The following is a 22380-nucleotide window of genomic DNA, read 5'->3' on the forward strand; positions in this document are numbered from 1 at the left end:
GGCGTAGCTTTTAAATAAGTTCCTGTCCCCACTTTCGACGCTCGAGATGCAGTCGAATTGTGGAAGGTTAAAACTGGAGGGGAGGCCAAGCAGTGGGAGGGGGAGTAAAGCGGTGTGCGAGGGTCTGGGGGTAAAACGAAGAGAGGCCTGCAGAGGGTTGGTGCTTTTTCCTCCACCTCAATCCCAGCCCGGTTCAGATCCCCGTGAACCATGTTTTGGGGGCTTTTGTATGCCTGCAAAGGTGCACCATGGCAGTCAGGAGTTAGAAAATATTATTTTGTGTCTTATATGAGTATGCGTGGGTGCAGAATCAGTGACCGCATGAAAGTGCTGCTTTAGACGCAGTGGGATATTCGTAGAGTAAAAGAACGCACTGGATTAAAGACCACGGAGTAATGTGAATAAATGGGCTAGATAGCTCTGCGTTCCTCACCCTCTACCAGCGTGTATGGAATAAAGAAGAAAAAAATGTGTATAAGAAAAAAAAATATATATATATATATACACAATTTGAGATGATTTTATCAATTGTTTTAAACATGAAATTATGTGTTTAAATATGTAAATAAGAGTTTTTTAATGTGCTTTGTAAATATGGAAGATGTGAATGTCGTAGCGCACTTGTCAGACTAACCAATGTGAAAGATTCTGTTTTAGCTTTAATCGTAAAGCATGAAATGTATAGTCTGTTTACTGTATTCATTGTAAAGGTGACCATGTGATCGAATTTCCTCTAGTATAAAACCGGTTTATTTTTAATGGCTGCTCATTGCACCATCAGGATTCAAGCAAGCCGGGCCGAAGACGGCTGAAATGCCAGAAACCGGTCCCCGGAAGCTTGTTTCCTTCCCAGTGTAAGAATTGGCTTTTGTAGTCTGGTCTGCCCTGTTCCCATGATGCACTGGGCCAGGGACAGACTAATTTGCATACAGCCAGGTTCTGAAACTGGGATGGTGCAATGAGCTAAAAAACGGTGTTGGATCTAGCCCTGATCTCTTGACTGGGTGAGAGTATTCTGCTTAATTCAGAGACTCTGTCCATCACCACCCCTTGTTGTAAATATAGCCCATGTGAACAAGGCAGGTGTGCCGAAACGCGTCATGCTGTTTTAAAGAAATAAACCCTGAGCTGGATGGCTAAGCGTGCTCCTGTGTGACGGTGTCCGGTATGTATGTATGTATGTATATATATGTATGTATAGCTATAGATAAACACACACCAAATAATTGCTGTCTGGCAGCCTTACCGTCCATGCGAAGAGCGCCCAGTTACAGTGGCTAACTACTTCAAGGAGAGGTGGCGTCGCTTATTTCTGCGACAGAGGAACCTATTTGGACTTCTGACTGATCAATTTATCTTGATTTTATTTTGGTTATTTGTATAGCTCGGATCTCGCTCCAAGAGGTCGTGTAACTCTTTACATACAACATGCTGACACCATCTAGATAGCAAAGAAGTATACAATTAAAGCCATCTCATCTTTGCCAGCCTGTAGGCCGAGTCATTGTCAGGGCCGTAACCAGAACTATGCTATGTGGCCTGTTTGAACCATGTGCTCAATAGCACATGTTTTAATTACAATTGGACAGGGCCACCCATGGAAAGGCGCCAGTTTCAGTTACTGGGAAGTGAGTGCTTTTTTTTCTCCTTTTTTTCTTTAAAGCAATTCTTGTCAGCTGGTGTTTGTTTGCGAAGGCATCCCCTGCCCCTGTGGGATGGGGACATTCTGCTCTCCTTTTATAGTTTAAACCTGGAGTCGCTTCACAAGGCCACGAATGTTGACACCCTCAAATTTTTCGAAATGAGTTCTTTTTCAGAAAGTCTTGGCCTGCCTCTATAGAGTTGATCCCAAGTAGCTCCATGTTGGATGCGACTGGTACACCTGTCCTCTTGCACTTGGACGCGTTGGTGCTGCCGTAAGGAGCGATAGAAGCATGAAGGAGGAGGCGGCTACCCACACCTGGACATGGGGTGCCTTGCGATTTACTTGCTCAGCAGCGGCCCTGCAAGGAACAGGCCTCTGCTTCAGACCACCAACAACTAGACTTTAGAAACCCCTCCCACTCCGGCCTAAGATTGTTGATGTACTTTAAAGTGGTTACAGTGATGCCAATTATACCAAGAAACTCAGTTACATGCCAGGTACGTCCATGCTGTGTAAACTACTCCCAAAGGCTTGGTGAAGTAGAAGGACAGACCCCACACTCCCAACTCAAGACAACTCAACTGCGATTGGTACGCCACTCTGATTTGCGCCTCACCTACACCTGTCCTAAAAACAACCCCTAAAAAACACCAATTAACTAAGACACTGGTCAAGGTCCTTTCTCCATCCCAGGTGGGGACTGCTTATTGCACCATGTAACGCTAGGACGGATATTCCAATGTATTTGTTGTATTGGGTCTTGGAACCTAAAGTAGAACAGGGAAAATTACGCCAACCAGTGTGGCACTGAAGACTGCATGTACTATTCATCGTGGTGGTGTTCAATCTTAAGAAAATGGCTGTGGTACAAGCCGTGGCTATTGTTAGACCTATCATAATAGACTCTATTTCCTACTGTTTTCCACCAAGTCCAGCCTGTAGTCCTCGCTGAAGCTCTAGTATATTTTTCTGAGCTGGGTACCATGGGAGGAGGGACTTTATTCCTCCTCCAGATCCAGCTATACATATTAGCTTCATGTCTGTAATAGCAGTGTGCCTGGTATGTTCTGGTAAAGATTCAGATGTAATGAATCTGGCCTGGGATCACTAGATCACAAGGACTCCAGTGCGCACTAACTAAATAATATTTTCAAAGTTTTCAAATTATTACGTTTTAATCCATATGCTTTGGTTTTTCATCATTTCATTTTAAACACATGTAACATAGTCAAATACAATGTATGTATACGAAATATACAGTTTACATGTCATATCAAACAGTTTCCACAAATTTTTATACGCAACACAATTATATATACAACCCAATGCATTTCGGGGTTATGAACCCCTTCGTCAGGGGCCTATGAAAGGAAAGAAAAGAAAAGGAAACCTCTTTAGTGACGATGCTTAAAGAAGAGTAGTAATTTACTATGTAAGTTGATATGGCATTTCCTTACCTAAATAACTGGTTGCAAACTCGTTGCGTGATCTGCATAGTTTAGGGAAGATCTAAAGGAATATATGTGATCAAATAAGTATCCATGAATAACGCTAAAGACAGCACAAGATGTCACCTAGTGCTTATATGTAGTTACCTTATGTCCGGTAGTTGAAAAACCACTACCTATAAATAAATCAAAAACACGGACCTGCCATGAGTAATCCAATAAAATATAGTCATTTAGCCACAAGGGGTTATCAGTTAACCACAAGGGTTTATTCACCATGTAATGAGCACAAGGCTCTATGCTCACCTCAAAGTCTGGGCTTCTTATCAGCGATGCTATAGGGAGATCTAGCAAGATAAAAATGAAAAGTAGCGAGCATTGAAAACTCTCTTGTACGTAGAACCACCCTGTAACACAATTAAAGATATAGGGCGTTATTTTACCTGCGAGTCCTTTAGTAGTTCACGGAATCTCGCTTACACTCGGTTTCCTCATACACTACAAATAAATAGAGAGCTGCGTTTTAGTGTCCGGTGAATAAAAACGATAACCATAAAGGTTCACAAAGCTCTTCTTACACTAAACGCTTACCGGAGGCGTGTAGACAGTGGCGTTTTCTCGGCGTCTTCCCTCACTACTGACATCGAGGACGGAAGTCCCTCGTTTATGTTGATACAGGAAACTTGACTCTCCCTGAAAAGACGGACTGAGACATTGGATATGGATTAAAACGTAATAATTTGAAAACTTTGAAAATATTATTTAGTTAGTGCGCACTGGAGTCCTTGTGATCTAGTGATCCCAGGCCAGATTCATTGTATTGTTGGTTCTAGCAGGCACCAATCTAGTGCAGCACACGTATCGATCAAATGGTTAAATTTGAGGATAGAGTGCAATACCACCTACCATATATTTTTGTCATTAACTGCACAAGTGAGGTATTAGCACCATTGTAAAAATGTCTTTCGAATCGATAGCATCAATCACAGATAATCGGGCAAATACCAAAGTCTACACATCAGATGAGGCAACGCAAATTTACAAATTAATAAAGGAAGCCAAATCATTCGATGCTCGAGGAAGCTCAGTTGCGCAGCAACTTAAACAATTAGAGTATTTAACCAAACGCGAGTTGAACCAACGGTTGCACGCAACTACTCTTGTGCAATACCACCGTGTAAGGAGGATCCCGCGAGGATTGAGGCTTGCAATTAGACCTATGTTGTACCGGCTGAATAGCAATCCTAAATTTATGGAAAAATGGTTTGAGATTCTAAATAAATGTTCTCTGGACCTTATATTGCTGTTAATTGAGGAACTAGCCAAGACAATAACAGAACTTGAGGAGGAAATATATAATTTGAAATCAGAATTGTCTAAGAGGGTTGAAGAAGAGCCATGGAGTAGATTTCTTGAGGATATGGACATCAAACTGGAGAAATACGGCAAGGAACTGGAGGAGACAAAATTACGCAAGTTTAAGCGAGACACCATAGACTATAAGTTGAACGAGGCCTACACATGGGCAGAAGTCTATGCAAAAAGACGTTTCACGGGGAAGAAACAACAAACAACCTCATCCCAAGAAAGCGTGGTCTCAGACAGTGAAACTAGTACAGCTAGACAACCTTTACCGCAGGAACAACTACACAAAAAAGATACTGGGAAAACCGTTACAATCGACCTGGCATCCGCATCGGTTTCAGACCCTTTTTTAGAGCAGGACACGAGCCTTGCCAAACCACCGGAACTAATTACACCTCAGTCTGGCGACAAAAGACAAGAAGAGGACAAGGCAAAAGAGAAAGAAAAAGAGAAAGAACAAGCGCAAAAACCGGGACTACGGAGTCAGAGCAGAATCTAGTTATCAACATCTCTAAGTATTCACCGTCTAAATTTGAGGTTCAGCTACTAAATAAAGGACCTACGTTTGTCAGTACTTACCGCACTAATGAACTAGAGACTGAAGTGGCATTCTTTAAATTCATGAGGATTTTACGATTAAAATATTTCTTCACTATTTTGAATCCGATAGAGACACAGGAAAGCACAATACAGCAGTTTAAACCGAAAAGTAATTTTATGGCACCTGTCTCACACAAAAGTCTTGACCTATTTGAAACTCTGGTCAAAGCAGACATGACCAAGATCAAATATAAAAGTAAACTACAAAACCTGACACGTGCTGAACTGAGTGCTTTACGTACTCTCCGCAACAACAAGGACATAATGATTCAAAAGGCAGATAAAGGAGGAGGCCTTGTAATTATGGATTTGAGTTTCTATCTAATGAAAGGTAATGAGCATGTACTTGATGCTGAAGTTTATCTTAAACTGCCGCACGATCCCACAAGTGAGATTGCTAGTAACTTGGATCGGATTCTTGACAAAGCTGAAGAGCTAGGATGGGTTACTTCAGCGACCAAAAAATACCTCAGGCAAACATATCCAAGGAGGCCGAAAATATATTTTTTGCCTAAGATCCACAAAAGTTTGCAAAACCCGCCAATCAGACCGATTGTTTCAGGGTGTTCTTCAATTTTTGAGAATTTGGGCATATTCATAGATGCACATATGCAAGGTTTTATGCAGGACTGGCCAACATACCTGGAGGATACTTCGCATTTTTTAAGAAGTATCACTTCTTTGAATTTACAAACTGAGGAGAACCTAATATTGTGCACAATAGACGTTGTGTCGCTGTACACGTCGATCCCTCATCAATTGGGTCTTGAAGCTATGGAATGGGCACTATTGAGAATGGATAAACCACTCGAAACGAAGTACCTAATCATGCAACTGCTAGAATTTTGTTTAAGCAACAGCTACTTTGTTTGGCAAAATGAATATTTCACTCAATTAAGTGGCACAGCCATGGGTTTTCCTGGGGCCTGTATTTATGCAAACATCTTTATGGCGAAATTCGAATTGGAGTACATTTTGGAGGACATCACATGGCAAACTGGAATTTTGTATTACAAGAGGTATATTGATGATATCTTCCTCGTTTGGAAGAAACCAATTGAAGATCTCAAGGGTAACATACAGAGTTTGAATTTAATCAACCCAAGGATTCAATTCACAAGTCAAACGAGTTTTATTACACTACCTTTTTTGGATGTACAGGTGAAATTAGATGGCAATAAGATTCATACTGAACTTTACAAAAAACCAACTGATAAGAATACTGCACTTCAGTATGGAAGCTTTCACCCGACTACTCTCAAAAACAATCTTCCAGTGTCTCAGTTTATGAGAATCAAAAGAATAGCATCGGATGATGCTCAATGTGCCATAACAAAAACTTTGTTACCTAAGTCGAGGTTACCCTGAAAAATTAATTGATTTACAAATGGAAAGAGTTAAAACGATGCCAAGGGCAGAACTGCTACAAAAAAAGACTAAAGATTTGCAAAAGAAGATGGTATTTGTTTCAAAATACTCAACGTCAACCAGAGAAATTAAAAGGACAATACTTAGAAGATGGGATATCTTACAAATGGAAAGTGACTTTGAACACTTGTATGATCAGAAACCTCTCTTTGCATATTCAAGGTCAAGAAACACAAGAGAATTGTTGAATAGACCAGACGATATGGAATTAGAAATAGCCAGCCCTAGAGGCACAACTAAATGCTTTAACTGTAAGAACTGCAACAACGTAATCAGCGGAGATAAATTGTCACATCCAAAAACAGGAGAACAAATAACTCTACGGCATTCGGCAAACTGCAACGCAGAGCATGTGGTATACTCCATCAAATGCCCCTGCGGCTTATTGTATGTCGGTAAAACCGACAGGAAAATGAAAACACGCTTGACGGAGCATAAAAGCAGAATTCGGAATAAAAATTTGACTTCACCATTGGCTAGACATTGGGTCGAAAAAGGCCATACCATAGCACAGGTTCGTTTCCAGATTATCGAACAAGTCCCGCAACGCTTGGGAATAGACAATGTAAAAATTCTACTGAGAAGAGAAGCCTTTTGGATTCGAAAATTACAGACCCTAATGCCAGATGGGCTTAATGACAAATTGGACATGATATGTTTCCTTTAGTTTATACTAGATATTGCAGCTAATTTCCCACAGGGTATAACCTGCACAGTGGTACTTTGATTAAGTTGGTATACATACAGTGTCGTATAGTGATTTTAGATATGATCTAATTGTTGGTTGAATTATTTTACTTTGACAACAAAAGAATGTATATATGATTAACTGATCTCTGATTGATCATTTTCACTCTCTTTTCCTTTTCTATTCATCTTTTTTATTTTATTTTACTTTATTCGTTATCACCTGCATTGGCCATATAAATGAATAGATATGATTCCACGTATCATCTGAATGTAGTCTTTCTATCTATAATAATCTTAAAGCCATCTGTTCAATATGCTCCCGATAGTTTATAACCCACAGGGAATCAATTGAGAACATCCCTTTAGATAGGATTAACATACGTGTACGCTTACGTCTGCGCTTTATCTCGGAAGTATCAGATTATCAATTTTCTCTTTAATGAAGGACTTTTGTCCACGTTGTTAATAGGAGGAAACACTCCGTGTATTATTTGAATATAGTTACTGCAGGTACTGTAGATAATGTAGGCAACTAAATGTTAAACAGCACCTTTTGACATGGCCGCCATCGGTCAATGTCTCAGTCCGTCTTTTCAGGGAGAGTCAAGTTTCCTGTATCAACATAAACGAGGGACTTCCGTCCTCGATGTCAGTAGTGAGGGAAGACGCCGAGAAAACGCCACTGTCTACACGCCTCCGGTAAGCGTTTAGTGTAAGAAGAGCTTTGTGAACCTTTATGGTTATCGTTTTTATTCACCGGACACTAAAACGCAGCTCTCTATTTATTTGTAGTGTATGAGGAAACCGAGTGTAAGCGAGATTCCGTGAACTACTAAAGGACTCGCAGGTAAAATAACGCCCTATATCTTTAATTGTGTTACAGGGTGGTTCTACATACAAGAGAGTTTTCAATGCTCGCTACTTTTCATTTTTATCTTGCTAGATCTCCCTATAGCATCGCTGATAAGAAGCCCAGACTTTGAGGTGAGCATAGAGCCTTGTGCTCATTACATGGTGAATAAACCCTTGTGGTTAACTGATAACCCCTTGTGGCTAAATGACTATATTTTATTGGATTACTCATGGCAGGTCCGTGTTTTTGATTTATTTATAGGTAGTGGTTTTTCAACTACCGGACATAAGGTAACTACATATAAGCACTAGGTGACATCTTGTGCTGTCTTTAGCGTTATTCATGGATACTTATTTGATCACATATATTCCTTTAGATCTTCCCTAAACTATGCAGATCACGCAACGAGTTTGCAACCAGTTATTTAGGTAAGGAAATGCCATATCAACTTACATAGTAAATTACTACTCTTCTTTAAGCATCGTCACTAAAGAGGTTTCCTTTTCTTTTCTTTCCTTTCATAGGCCCCTGACGAAGGGGTTCATAACCCCGAAATGCATTGGGTTGTATATATAATTGTGTTGCGTATAAAAATTTGTGGAAACTGTTTGATATGACATGTAAACTGTATATTTCGTATACATACATTGTATTTGACTATGTTACATGTGTTTAAAATGAAATGATGAAAAACCAAAGCATATGGATTAAAACGTAATAATTTGAAAACTTTGAAAATATTATTTAGTTAGTGCGCACTGGAGTCCTTGTGATCTAGTGATCCCAGGCCAGATTCATTGTATTGTTGGTTCTAGCAGGCACCAATCTAGTGCAGCACACGTATCGATCAAATGGTTAAATTTGAGGATAGAGTGCAATACCACCTACCATATAAAGATTCAGATGTGACATTAATATCTCCAGCTCTTCTTTCACTGGAATGGAGAGGCAGAGCAGTTTTATAATGATGCCCCCACCCTGCTCCTTAAGTAAACATTTCCATTGTGGCTTTGTTTAGAGCCAGCCCCATAGACAGCTCACAACTAAGAATGTAGGGTCTATAATGACTCTATGAGACCAATGGCTTTCACTTCAATTCCCTGGAGCTCCACCCCTTCATCCGAAGGTAGGCATTGGCCGACACTGATGGAACTGATGTGTGTTCAGATGAGCCATCTAGTCCTGGACTGGGAACTAAGCCATATCGTCCTCTACCCTTCCACTGACATGGAAGAAAGAATGCTGACGCAGTCACACGTCAGGAAACATAATAATGTCCCACACAACTCTGTATTGTGTTAGACCATAAACTAAGCATCAGAAGCTCCTGCGAAGTGACATCTTTGTCAAAGCTGCAAGTGCCTGTCATGCACACCTCACACAATAAGGTATATGGTTTTGGAACCATGCCTCCTTGGAAATGTGAGGGAGATTATGTCCCCCCCCCCCCTTATCATCCACAAATTCATGTGATTCTTAGTCACCGGTGAGTGGTAGGGCCTGGGTCCTGCCTCTATTTAAAGGGAAAGACTACCTCTGAAGGATACAAAAACACTTCTACCCCTGTCCACTGGGTATCTGAAATGCATGGCTTCTGATACCCAGATATAGAAACATTAGGCCAGTCAACTGACAGCATCTCACATTTGTCTGGTATCTACGAACAACTACACAAATTTAAAAAGAGTGAACCACACCGGTCTTGATACCAGAATCTTGGAACCATCGTATTGGAAACCCTCACCCACTATTTACAACCAGCAAACGGAAACAGTGCTTGCAATATAATAAGAGGGACAATAGTCACCTGCATTATACGACGGTACAGGACAAATACTGACACGGCAACATGATGCAGCTCCTCACCACGCATCCGCCATAGACTTCAGTAGTGGGAACATACACTGCACATACTGTGAGTCCTCGTATTTTAAACAACTTTTTACCCCTGTTATTAAACTCACCCTACATTTTCTAACTGTTGGCAAAAACCACCACACAACTTCTCTGTTATCATACTTCACCGTCTGTAAATAAGAGATTAACACATTTGAAAATCGATAAAGATTACTCCAAAGTGTATTCATCATATAACTTGCACTGTCTGTTTGTAGGTGCACTTAAATTAATCACACATTGTGTAAAGGAGGTAAACACGAGTGAAATAAGACCGTGTCAAATTATTTCCAGGTATTGATTTCCTCATGTTTCCTTCAGGTTATAGGTAAGATTCAAGCTTGTAACGAAGACCCATAAGTTAATATACTTACCTGAGTCCCTTATCAGTATCCACAAATACAGGGATCTAATTCACAAGGTCCTGCTGAAGGCCAATTGACCCACAGAGGCTCCTATGGCCGAAACATGTAGCCCAGATTTCTAGATGTTAACGATTGGTAATACATCTTTGTTTTTTTATCTACCCCTATCCCGCCTTTCACATTAAAATCACTTATACATGTATAGGTGGTCATTTTATCCTTTGTCACAAAACCCACCATGTTACCCGTCTGGAGAACAGCGATTTTCCAAATTAGATGCCAAAAGAATCTGAATTTAATTAGAAACATGGAGGCTAACATTAAGCTTTATCCTTTAAAGCCAATCTATGCAGCAATTGAAAGAATATTACATCATAAGCATAAAACAATCTAGAATAGAACATTGGCAATATATAAGTACAGAATGATCTTCCTCTTTAAAATCCAGAATTTGATCTCTCCATTCTTGGATGATCAAGGACTTAAGAAACAGCAACTGTGTAACTCTCCGCAAGAACTGATCTACTGAGTATTGTCTGAAAAGAACAATCATTTGTTAAAGTCCCAATTAAACAGGAATTAAAGAACAAAAGACACCTTTAACCAGTAAATACTCACATCAATCTCTATATTCTTTATTTACTACCTTATATTTAAGTTATTCTTAACAATTTATTACTTGAATTATATAGATTTTATTTTTTATACATCATTAAGAAAAATTCCAGTAGACTGGGATGGGAGAGTGGGATAATGTTAGCCTCCATGTCTTTGATGAAATTTAGATTCTCTTGGCAGTAATTTTGAAATTCTCTATTTCATTACAAGACTGGAGGCTACCAGTATGCATTTTGGTAGCCCTTTAACACCACATCAGACGTGTTCGACTGGTTTACATTAATGTTTAGCAGGGGTAAAATCATTCAACCAGCTACTTTCATTATGTCGTCCAATTTCACACCTCTCCAAAAGGCTTGACTAGCCATAGCACCTCTCATAGAGTGAGCATGAAATTTCTGCCCATCAACAGCCTGTTGCTCGGCACATTTCGCCCATCTTGCAATAGTGGTAACAATTTTAAATGGTTTTACAAAAGAAATCAATAATTGGTTCACTGCATCAGTACGAAACTCATTAATTTGACAATTCTATTCCCTAATGAAATCTTCAACGCACATTTTCTTGCACACATCAAATCTTGGATAACATACAGTATCTGACTAGTCTTGGTTCTTTAAGTAACATCAAATATTACTCCAAAGGGGCCTTAGAACCTGTTACTTACCTCCAATGCCTTAACGTCTGAAACACTATGACAATATATTAAACACAATAAGGAGGCTAATTTCATAGTTGGTCTTTTCAAATCTAACTATCTGTTACCAGGCCATGTAACAAACCAGGACAGAACCAGATTCACATCCCACAAGGTTTCGTTTCTTGATTTAGGAGTCCTCCTTAGTCTGTTGCTATTAAGAACTCTACAAAGCAAAGCATTTTTATCTACACTCTTGCGATTGATCAAGCTGTGACCTGCAGAGACTGCTGATCTGTAGTAATTAATAGTTCTATAACTAAGGCCCCTATCAAACTGCTCCACCAGGAAGTTAGCTGCCTCAACTATAGGAGCCTCTATGGGTCAAAGTTCCTTTCCATGCACCAACACACCAAACTTTCCAAATTCCTTTATACCTGCTCTAGGTTCCTGGAGCCCAAGATTCCTTGAGCAGCTCTTCAGCTCTTCCTGAAAGGCCTGACATATCTGAAGGTCTCCTGATACTTTCCATGCAAGAAGGTTCAACGTCCCTGTCTGTACCAGAGGATGTTTCTCTCCATTTACGTCTCTCAGCAGACCCTCCATAGCAGGAAAATAAAATGGAATTTTGCAAACTAGTTCCAAATTCATTGGGAACCATGCTTGTGAGACTCAGAACAGAGCTATCAGTACCAGAGAGCACCTCCCTAGCTTTACCTTCTGAAGGACCCACTGAATCATTGTGAAGGGGGGGAAACATGTAAGTCTTCACTCCCTTCCAACTCTGAGGAATGCTTTCAGACCTAGGGCCCCTGTATCTGGCATCGAACTATAACACTTCTTTGGTTGAAATGTCAATCTGCTCGCAGGAAGGTCTATCTCCAGAGGACCCCAAAACTGAACTAATTTCCTGAAACATTCTTTGTTCAATTTCCAATCTCTGAAATCCCTAAAAAAACCTTAAATTCCAGGCCGCAGTTACATTAGTCTTTCCAGGCAAATACTGTGCCCTCAAGCTTGTTTCATGTTCCAAGCAAAAGAACCAAAGCTTCTTAGCTAAATCTGATACATACAAGGATTTTGTTCCTCCTAAGCGATTTATATAGGCCACCACAGAAACATTGTCCATTTTCCATTATACTGCTCTGCCTTGTAAACAATGTCTGAAACTCATGAGAGCCTAAAGACCTGCTGTCAATCTCAAATAGTTTGTGATGCAACCTTTCTGTTTTTGACCACAATCCACCTGTTTCCTGTATAGCCAAGCATGCACCCCAACCAGTTAGACTCGCATCTGAATCCAGAATTAAGTCAGGTGAACATCAAAAAATGTCCCGGCCATTCCAGGCATCCAAATTCTCTAGCCAACAAACCAGTTCCACCTTTGCCGTCTGATCTAGCAAGATCCTGTCTCCATATCATCACCCTCCCCGAAGGGCCCTTGCCTTTATCTTTCGCAAAGCAAGATAGAGTGTAAAGGACCAGGAAAAATTGTCTGAATTGAAGAAGATAGTACACCTAGTAGTCTTGCTAGTACCCTTAGAGTTAATTTCGAGATCATATTTCTTTTTGTGCTATTCTTTAAGGGAAGAAGCAAAATCGCATAGATTTTATCTATTGTGAACCCTAAAAACTCCAGAGAGTATGAAGGGATTTCTCCTTGTTCACTATGAACCCTAAACATTCCAGGGGGATTTGACCATATTCAAATCTTTCATTACTTGATATTGACATTGGGACATAACCAGATTATCGTCCAAATAAATGACAATGCAAGTGCACCATTCGCTGAGGTAGGGATTGACTGCCCTCATTAACTTGGTGAAGCTAGTGATGAAGAAAGGCCAAATGGAAGTGAACACAAATTGTTAAACTCTATTCTGCCAGGTGAACTGAAGGTAAGGTTGGCAGTATTTTGCCATGGTAATTGTAAATTAGGCATCCTTCAGATCCAACTTTATCAGCCAATCGTTCTTCAGCAACATAAAAAGATGGATACCCTCCATCCTGAAGTGTCTGTACACCAGGAATCTGTTTAAATCCCTTAGGTTTATAACAGATCGCCATGCCTTGTCCTTTTTCTCTTCCAGGAAGTGAGTACTTACAAAAACTCTGCTTTCTTTTCTCACTTTTATAATCGCAACCCCAGATTTAACCTCTTTGTCTACTACTTTTTGCTGATCTGCATTCAAAATTAATTCCCTTGGAGGAGTATATTGAAAGGGGGTTTCTAAGAAATCTATTCTGAAACCCTGAACAGTTTCTAACACCCATGGATCCTGAGTAATAGTTTTCCACACATGGGTAAAATGTTTAAGGTGACCACCCACTCTTCCCTGGGAAGAAGGAGAAATTCTTGTGCTCACCCTGGTAATCAACCTCTTGCTGGTTGATACGAGTCTCTTTGGGGATTGAAGAAAGGTGCCATACTGCATTGACAGCCTCTGCCATAGCCTCTGCTTGAAATTCGCAAATTGGGACCTTTAAAAACCCCCGCTGGCAGAAAGCCCCCTTGTGCCGGCCCGGCCAAAAAACCTCTACTGAAGACCCAGCACATATTGCTATGGGTTTTCTCCAGCGCAGTGAAGATATTTGCCCAAGCTTTTAATCATGTCCTCACCGAATAGGAGGCTTTTAGGGTTCTTTGTGGCTACTTTCTCAGCTAAATCTTCCAGTTTTGGGGTTGATTTTCATCAGGGCTCCTTGCATGTTTTTCTACATTAGCGTTCCCAGGGAAAACCATAGCATACTTGCTCCAGCATCTCAGGCGGTCTAGGTCTACTGGAAGACCCTTAATGTATGCCTTTTAGGACATATCAGTGATCCTTGCCACTGGATCGACAACACCAAGGAACCGATCTTGGCATTGTTAAAGGGGTCTCTCGTCCCTTCCTGGGGTCTCTCTCCATCTTGAAAATGAATGTAGTTAATTCGGGGTCTAAGTTTGGTGTAAGGCATACTTGATCATGAATGACTGGCCTAGAACATTTGGCCTTGAGGACATTCCTCACTTCCTTCTCTAATGATTCTTGTTCCACCTCCTGATAAAACTACCCACGTATTCAAGTGGCCGCCTTTCAGCACTTCTGGAGTATTTGAACATCATCCACCTTGTTGGAGATAAAGTACGTACTCATCCTAAAGCTCCTATTCTTTCTGGAGCTTCTCCTCTAAAAGCTCAATTTCTTGAGTGTCCATCTCTTGTGTGCTGTTCAGGACACCCGCTTCCATCATTCCCTTTTGAGGTGCTACATTCTCCTATTCTTTGTAAGGGTATGGACCCTCTCTCAATATGTTTTGTCTTGCTTCTTTGCTTACCTTCTTTATTCCCATTATCAGAGTCTCCCTCTGAAATAGACTAGCATTTGTTATCAGAACCTCTCTTAGTTTTTTCTTTTGCATGACCTAGTCAATGGACTAGCCTACAGATTAGCATTTCATGTTGGATACATTTTTCAATGATCTCGTCATTAATTTTCCCTTCAGGGATGTCAGGAGATTCTCTGTCCTTATCGACCGTCATGTAACGATGAACTTAAAAGAGAGAAGCTCTGTAAATAGGGCTATAAGAATATATATAGATAAAGTTACTCAGGAGTAACTATAGAAATGATATAACATTATTCCCTTCTTGAATCCATATTGACCAGAAGTAGCAGGAATGCTGTAATTGGTGCTGTCGGCCGGCCAGCTGTTCGCAGAGATACTGTAAGGGTCAACTGCCAGTGTGACGGGTTACATATCTCTTAAGCGGTAACTTAATACAATGTAAAATCAATGGGACTAAGCCCAAGCCAACACGGTGCCTAAATCTTGCATTGGTTCTGCTCTATGCTGTTTCCCAATGCATTCCTCCAAAGCTCTACCTGACTTGTCAAAGTTCCCTAAGACGCATCCGGCGTATGAGCAAATGTCTAGTTTCTATCTGACTGCACGAAGCAAGGAGTGGCTGCTGTGCAGACAGCGAGAAAGGCGCAGTTGAAAACCGACTGCGAGTCGCAATCGACCTAGAGAGACCGTGGCCCGCGGTAACGCAAGCGGCCTGTCACGGCTGATGTAAGCGCTTTCAGTGGGCCCACGGATTGGGGTGAAAGATCTGAATGTATGGGTGTGCGCTTTAATTATAACCACAAACGGTGCCCCAATATAATTGCAAGGGATAAAAAAACTGAAAAGCCTATTAGATTAGGAAAATACACTATGCAAATGACCAATACATTACACAGGGTTTGTTTTCATAGATTGGAAACCAAACCAGTTAAGGCAATACCAGTAACGGTATCCAAGGATTGTTAAAACAAAGTGTTACTTATCTGAGTGAGGAGCAGCATTGAAAAGAGGAAGCTCATTCTGTGCATGGACTACTTGTATATTGCCAATGTTTGATTCCAGATTGTTTTTAGTTTATGATGTAATATTCTTTCAAGTGATGTGTGGAGTGGATTTAAAGGAAATGAATGCATAATGGTAGCCTCCGGTCTTGTAATGAAACAGTACCCAGGTGGGAGACGCAATAATGACGCTGCCCACTATGTCAGTCCAGTAAAGATTATATGCACCACTGCTTGTTAGTAGTGGTTGAGGGTTTCCAAGACAATCCTTATGGGACTCTGGTATTAATACCGGTGTGGTTCACTATTTTGTGATTTGTGTAGTATTCTATTTGGATGCTGAGGAAACCCCTCTTCCGCTTCTGTCTCCCCCTTTTTGACTTACAAATCTATCAAAGACCTCAACGTCTGGACCACCACCTCTTCGTGCAGCTAGGTTTTTGTTGCAGAGGTTTGTTTAGGAAGATTATTACTTTCTGCTGCCTCCTAATGATGGTACTTAAGTCACCCACTACCCCGCTTACAAGGGTTTAAAGGGGGAATTATCCTAAGAGTTTTTTGACTTTGACTGAGCAATACTGAAGTGCTCTTGAGAATTGTTTCTTTGTCAAATGGACTTCTCAAATCTCTGGTGGGAGTAAAACCTAGTTTTGCTTATTGGCAAGCCCAAGGCAGCTGGGGAGATACATCTTGTTGTGTAGAAGACATTTTTAGCCTCACCACTCCAGCAGTGCCTCGTGCTTTCTGCACTTCACCTGTACATACTTTTACTAAATTAGGCCTCTCTTACCCATTCTTTGCCTCGGTAGTTGTGTATGACGTCCACGTTAACTCTCCAAGATCAGAAGAGATAACCCATAGTTTTAATGCTGGAAGAGCATTTAACCCCACATTGAGGCTCTCACGCTCACTAGGCCTTTGCCACCCATGCTAAACTGTCACAGTGCATGCAAGCTTCCTTTGTATTCAAGCTTCACTTCATGGCCTTCTGCATCACAAAGTGTCTCACCTTTGAAGTGGGATCCATGCCCAAGTCATTGGTCCCTTTCTCGAGGCTTGTACCCTTATAAGGAATCTTTAAGGGAGCCACTGGGGGCTCAGCGCATGCCATCTGCGAGCATTGCTCTTCGGCAGCAGATATCTGGGTAGGTAGTACTCATAATAAGAACCTGTATTTTTTAAGTTACACCTGCTGCAGCTGGTTTATTGTGTGCGGTTCTTTATTTGACACCTATTGTAGATACTCAGCTGATCTCTGCTTCGAGTTCTCTTTGTAGTCGAACATGTCTGCTTACGTCTCGGCTGGCCTAAGCTCCCTCCGCGCATCTTTGAAATATTCTCACACATCTGGGATATAAGTAACACATGTCCTTTACATCTGTAAGTCCTCAGCTGCATCCCTGAGAAAATTGAATTACTAGTTGGTGATTTTCACAAAAACTAGACCGGAGGGCTGCAGAGTATACACAGGCCACGGTGTTCCCTTCAGACACCCATGCTCTTGGTACATTTCCTGCTTTAGGATATGAGGCTACTCCTGTCTCACGATTATTAAACAAGCATTTGCAATGCAATAGGTCTCGCATTAGGAAAGTTTGAGCTATTGGTATTGTAAATGGCAAAGTTTTTATATATGTTTTTTTTTTTAAATAGCTAAATTAATAGCTTTGTCATTTACAATGCCAATAGTTATAACTTTCGCAAATGTGATACCTATAGCATTTGTAATGCAATATGTTTTTTATTTACATGACTTAGATGTATTGATATTACAAATAACAATGGCGTTAAATTTTTTTTAAATAACTAATACTTAAATAGAAGTTATTGTCACACCGTTCTCCCTCCACTCACCCAGTGGTCACATGAGCACACCGCTCACTCTGCACTCAGTGATCACTGTGCACTCACAATGCACTTGCGCTGTTCACCATGTACATCAACCTGCAGTCATACAAGCACACTACTCACCCTGCACTCATGTGACACTTCACTCACCTGTCCCCCTCACTGCTCACTCTGCAATGTCACTCAAACAAGCCCATCACCAACCATACATTTATTCGTCCCACTCTGCACTTACATCCTCACCCAAATTCATATGGGGCCATATGCATCACCACATTTTCCCATAGACACAGAATGGGCAAACCCCTTTGATGCATGTGGCACTAAGTCACCTCACTCCCCCTGCAGTCACTCCTCTCACCTTTGAGTCGCACTATTGCATGGCTCACCGTGCACTCACATGGGCACTCCTGCCACCCACACAGACCAGAGGGTTAATGTGCTTGCAACAAAGAACATGTATCATTGAAATGAAAGAACTGAGTGTGAGTAAACAATGAGTAGCCCTATAAAAAAATTAAATGTTTGTCAGAAAGGGGCTATTGAGCGATGAGGTGCATTGTTTGCGAGTGGTAGTGAGGGAATTTGTGGAGGGAATGGGGAGGGGGCGGCAAAATAAAATGTTGCACTGTGTGTAACCAGTGCTAGGGCCAGCCCTGGCTGGGAGTCTTAGCCCCCCTCCCACCCGAAGTTTGGGTCTAGCTGTACCCTGGGTCTCAGCAACCACTATTTGATATGAACCACCAGCAAATACCAAGCACAATGTTCTCAATCCACCCAGTCACTGGTCAATAGTAGAATCCAAGCAATTAATGGATGTCTCGATGACTAAAGAGCGACGAGGCGAGCTAGATAGTAAAAATGTACTACATCGATGGTGTATCACAACAGAAAATTCAAGCAGAATTCATGTGTTCTCTTTTTAGCAATCTGCTGCCGGTTCTAAAACTCCATTTATAATCTTACATTAATAACTGCATTACTTTGTATTATTGTATTTTTATGACTATTATTATTATATGTCGTATTATATATTTTGTATAATTCTATTTTATATTATTCTTTTTGAAAATTAATAAAAACAATTTGAAAAAATAAATAATAACTGCCTTTATTGGTTTTGCCATAAATGTAATTTCTTTTTAACTATGCGAGGCTAGTAGGTGGTGCCACAGTTGTAAATATAAGCTGTTAATGGGGGGGGGTTAAATATTTGAAATTAAGATTCCAAAACGTTTATTCCAACATAGCGAATGCTTGTATGAGTTTGTCAATGGCTGTGTCAATCCTGTACACTTTCAACAATGTTCTGAAAGCTGCAGGGGCGCGTTCTACAACTTTCTTCTGGTCAAGTGCAAGAGCTTGCTCGGGGATTTTAGTCAAAAGGTCCAATACTGGAGTCACTGTCCCCTCTTCACCGACATAGATTTGCCAGACAATTATTAATTCACTCCCGAGTAGCTGTGGATTGGTTACAACCATGTGATCTGCAGACGATCCTTCTGGCAGCCGGATAAGGACAGGATACCGTTCCTTGAAACGACGAAAAGTGTTTTTACGACGCATACAGCATTCAGAGAATGCCGAGAAAGCACGAAAGAAAAGCAATAGGTTTTTCTTCTCTTCTATTGCGGATACAAATGTCCTTAGCTCGGAATCACCTTCAGAGTCAAGAATTAGGATGTTTAAATCTGTAACAACAGCCGTAGTGTCATTTTGGAGATTGCAAAGGAGCTCAAACTCGAGGGTAAAAGACAGGCAGCCGCAATTCCCTGCTAGCGTGTACTTGTGCAAGGTTTGGCTGTCGTTTCTTTCTGCTGATTTCCTCGAGTATTCTGTGAATTCAGTGCCTGTCAGCTCTTTGAGGTAGGCCAGCTCCAACTCCAACACTTCAAGCTCTCCCTCCAGATCTGTTGCATTTTGAAGCTCTCCCTCCAGATCGGCTGCATTTTGATTCGTTTTAAGCGGAGTCATCGGAAGGTGTTCACCCTCGTGATGCGTGAATTTCTCTTGGCTGCGGAACTTTTCTGTTAGCTGGTGGATTTCATCCTCCAAGGACCGGATTTCATCCTCATACTGGCGCAACATTCCAATGGTCAACTCTAAAGTGCAAATATTTCAGAGCCTGTACTTAACTCGTGGGCTTTCACGTACAATGGCGCTGCTTTTAAAAAGTGAGGGGCTTTCACGTACAATGGCGCTGCTTTCAAAAAGTGAGGGAAACACAACAGTCATCATAGATAAAGACAAGGGACTACGCGAAAAACAAGGTTTTCAATCCCGGGCGGAAGTCAGGCAGGCCGGGGGCGGGACGTGAAGACACACCGGAAGCCCGGGCGGGCTCCCGTGAGGTGAGAGAGCCTCGCACGCACAGAAGGAAGAGACCGCCACCGCCTGCAACGAGCCCTCGCCTGAAGACAAGTACCGGTGAGTGGGGGCCTTTACTGAGCTGCGAGGGCGGGGGGCATGTGTGTGTGCGTGGGGCGGCGGGGGGCTCTGTATGTGCGTGAGCCTGCGTGTGTGTATGTGTCTTGGAGTCTGTGTGTATGCGTGCGTGTGTGTATGCGTGTGTGATGACTGCGGGGGGGAGGGAGAGAGTGTGTGCGAGCGAGTGTCTGTGTGTGTGTATGCGCATGCATGTGTGTATGTGTGGGGATGTGCACGGCGCGGGAATTCTTGTGAATGTGGACGGAGCCGACGTGCGCGTGCAAGCAGCTGAATCCAGCCGGGGAGAAGCGCGTGCACCTTCTCGTCCGTCCTTCCCTCCAGACAGGTGACTATACGTCTCCGTCCCTGGAAGGCATCCTTTGGATGCTTATTCCAGGGCGAGACCTAAAAAGCTTTCATGAGAGGAGTGTTCAGAAATTACTGCAACAGAGCAGTGCTTTTTAGGTCTCGCCTGTCGATGCGCATGCGCATCGAGCTTGCGAGCCTATTGCGGCTTAAACAACCTTTAACTAACAAGCAAGGAATCGTGGCGATTCCTTGCAGTGCCCGTGACTTTTAAGCTCAATGCGCATGTGCATTGAGCTTAAAAGCGCGTGCACATCAGTTCCCTCAGCCGCAATCGCCGTCTGTTCCCTCAGCCGCATTCCTCCGACACCTTTTGAAGTGAAGCTTAGCTTCACTTCAAAGGCCCCGGCTTCTTCACACCCACATGCCGCTCTCCCCGCTCCGCCCCCTCCCCTGCCCGCCGTGTGCATTTCTCCTACACCCCCTCCCCACAGCAATGCCCTCCGTCTGTTTTACAATTTGAAGAGGTAATCGGAGTGCCTCCTCACATTTCACTTCACTGCCTTCCAACCTCATGGTTGAAACTTTAGTCACCATCTCCTGTTTGTCGTACCCCAAGCAGCGGTGCCCGCACTACTAATCCTTCTGTTATGCCACATCTCTCAGCTTACAGATTCCTTCGCTCTTTCTTTTACTCTCCACGTTTCTGCCTCTTTCACTCTCTCTTCCAACTCTCTCCCCCCTCTCCATTTACTTACACAAATCTCGCAGATACCCCAAGCAGCAGTGCCCGCACTACCAATCCTTCTGTTATGCCACATCTCTCAGCTTACATATTCCTTCGCTCTTTCTTTTACTCTCCACGTTTCTGCCTCTTTCACTCTCTCTTCCAACTCTCTCCCCCCTCTCCATTTACTTACACAAATCTCGCAGATACCCCAAGCAGCAGTGCCCGCACTACCAATCCTTCTGTTATGCCACATCTCTCAGCTTACAGATTCGCACGTTCTTTTCCTCTCAACGTTTCTGCCTCTTTCACTCTCTCTTACAACTCTCTCCCCCCTCTCCATTTACTTACACAAATCTCGCAGATACCCCAAGCAGCAGTGCCCGCAATACCGCACTACCAAGCCTTCTGTTATGCCACATCTCTCAGCTTACATATTCCTTCGCTCTTTCTTTTACTCTCCACGTTTCTGCCTCTTTCACTCTCTCTTCCAACTCTCTCCCCCCTCTCCATTTACTTACACAAATCTCGCAGATACCCCAAGCAGCAGTGCCCGCACTACCAATCCTTCTGTTATGCCACATCTCTCAGCTTACATATTCCTTCGCTCTTTCTTTTACTCTCCACGTTTCTGCCTCTTTCACTCTCTCTTCCAACTCTCTCCCCCCTCTCCATTTACTTACACAAATCTCGCAGATACCCCAAGCAGCAGTGCCCGCACTACCAATCCTTCTGTTATGCCACATCTCTCAGCTTACAGATTCCTTCGCTCTTTCTTTTACTCTCCACGTTTCTGCCTCTTTCACTCTCTCTTCCAACTCTCTCCCCCTCTCCATTTACTTACACAAATCTCGCAGATACCCCAAGCAGCAGTGCCCGCACTACCAATCCTTCTGTTATGCCACATCTCTCAGCTTACATATTCCTTCGCTCTTTCTTAAATCTCCACGTTTCTGCCTCTTTCACTCTCTCTTCCAACTCTCTCCCCCTCTCCATTTACTTACACAAATCTCGCAGATACCCCAAGCAGCAGTGCCCGCAATACCGCACTACCAAGCCTTCTGTTATGCCACATCTCTCAGCTTACATATTCCTTCGCTCTTTCTTTTACTCTCCACGTTTCTGCCTCTTTCACTCTCTCTTCCAACTCTCTCCCCCCTCTCCATTTACTTACACAAATCTCGCAGATACCCCAA

At 42.2% G+C, this 22380-nt stretch overlaps 1 protein-coding gene and 1 pseudogene across 2 annotated transcripts in view; one reads left to right on the forward strand and one right to left on the reverse strand.

Moving 5' to 3' along the window:
- The window catches only part of CDIN1 (CDAN1 interacting nuclease 1), a 682509-nt gene that overhangs the window by 161183 nt on the left and 498946 nt on the right, over positions 1–22380 (forward strand). The gene's annotated exons all lie outside the window — the stretch shown is intronic.
- Positions 18932–19812, reverse strand: LOC144782614 (centromere protein P pseudogene; annotated as a pseudogene).

This window comes from Lissotriton helveticus, chromosome 9 (genome assembly GCF_964261635.1).
Source record: "Lissotriton helveticus chromosome 9, aLisHel1.1, whole genome shotgun sequence".
NCBI classification, from domain to species: domain Eukaryota; kingdom Metazoa; phylum Chordata; class Amphibia; order Caudata; family Salamandridae; genus Lissotriton; species Lissotriton helveticus.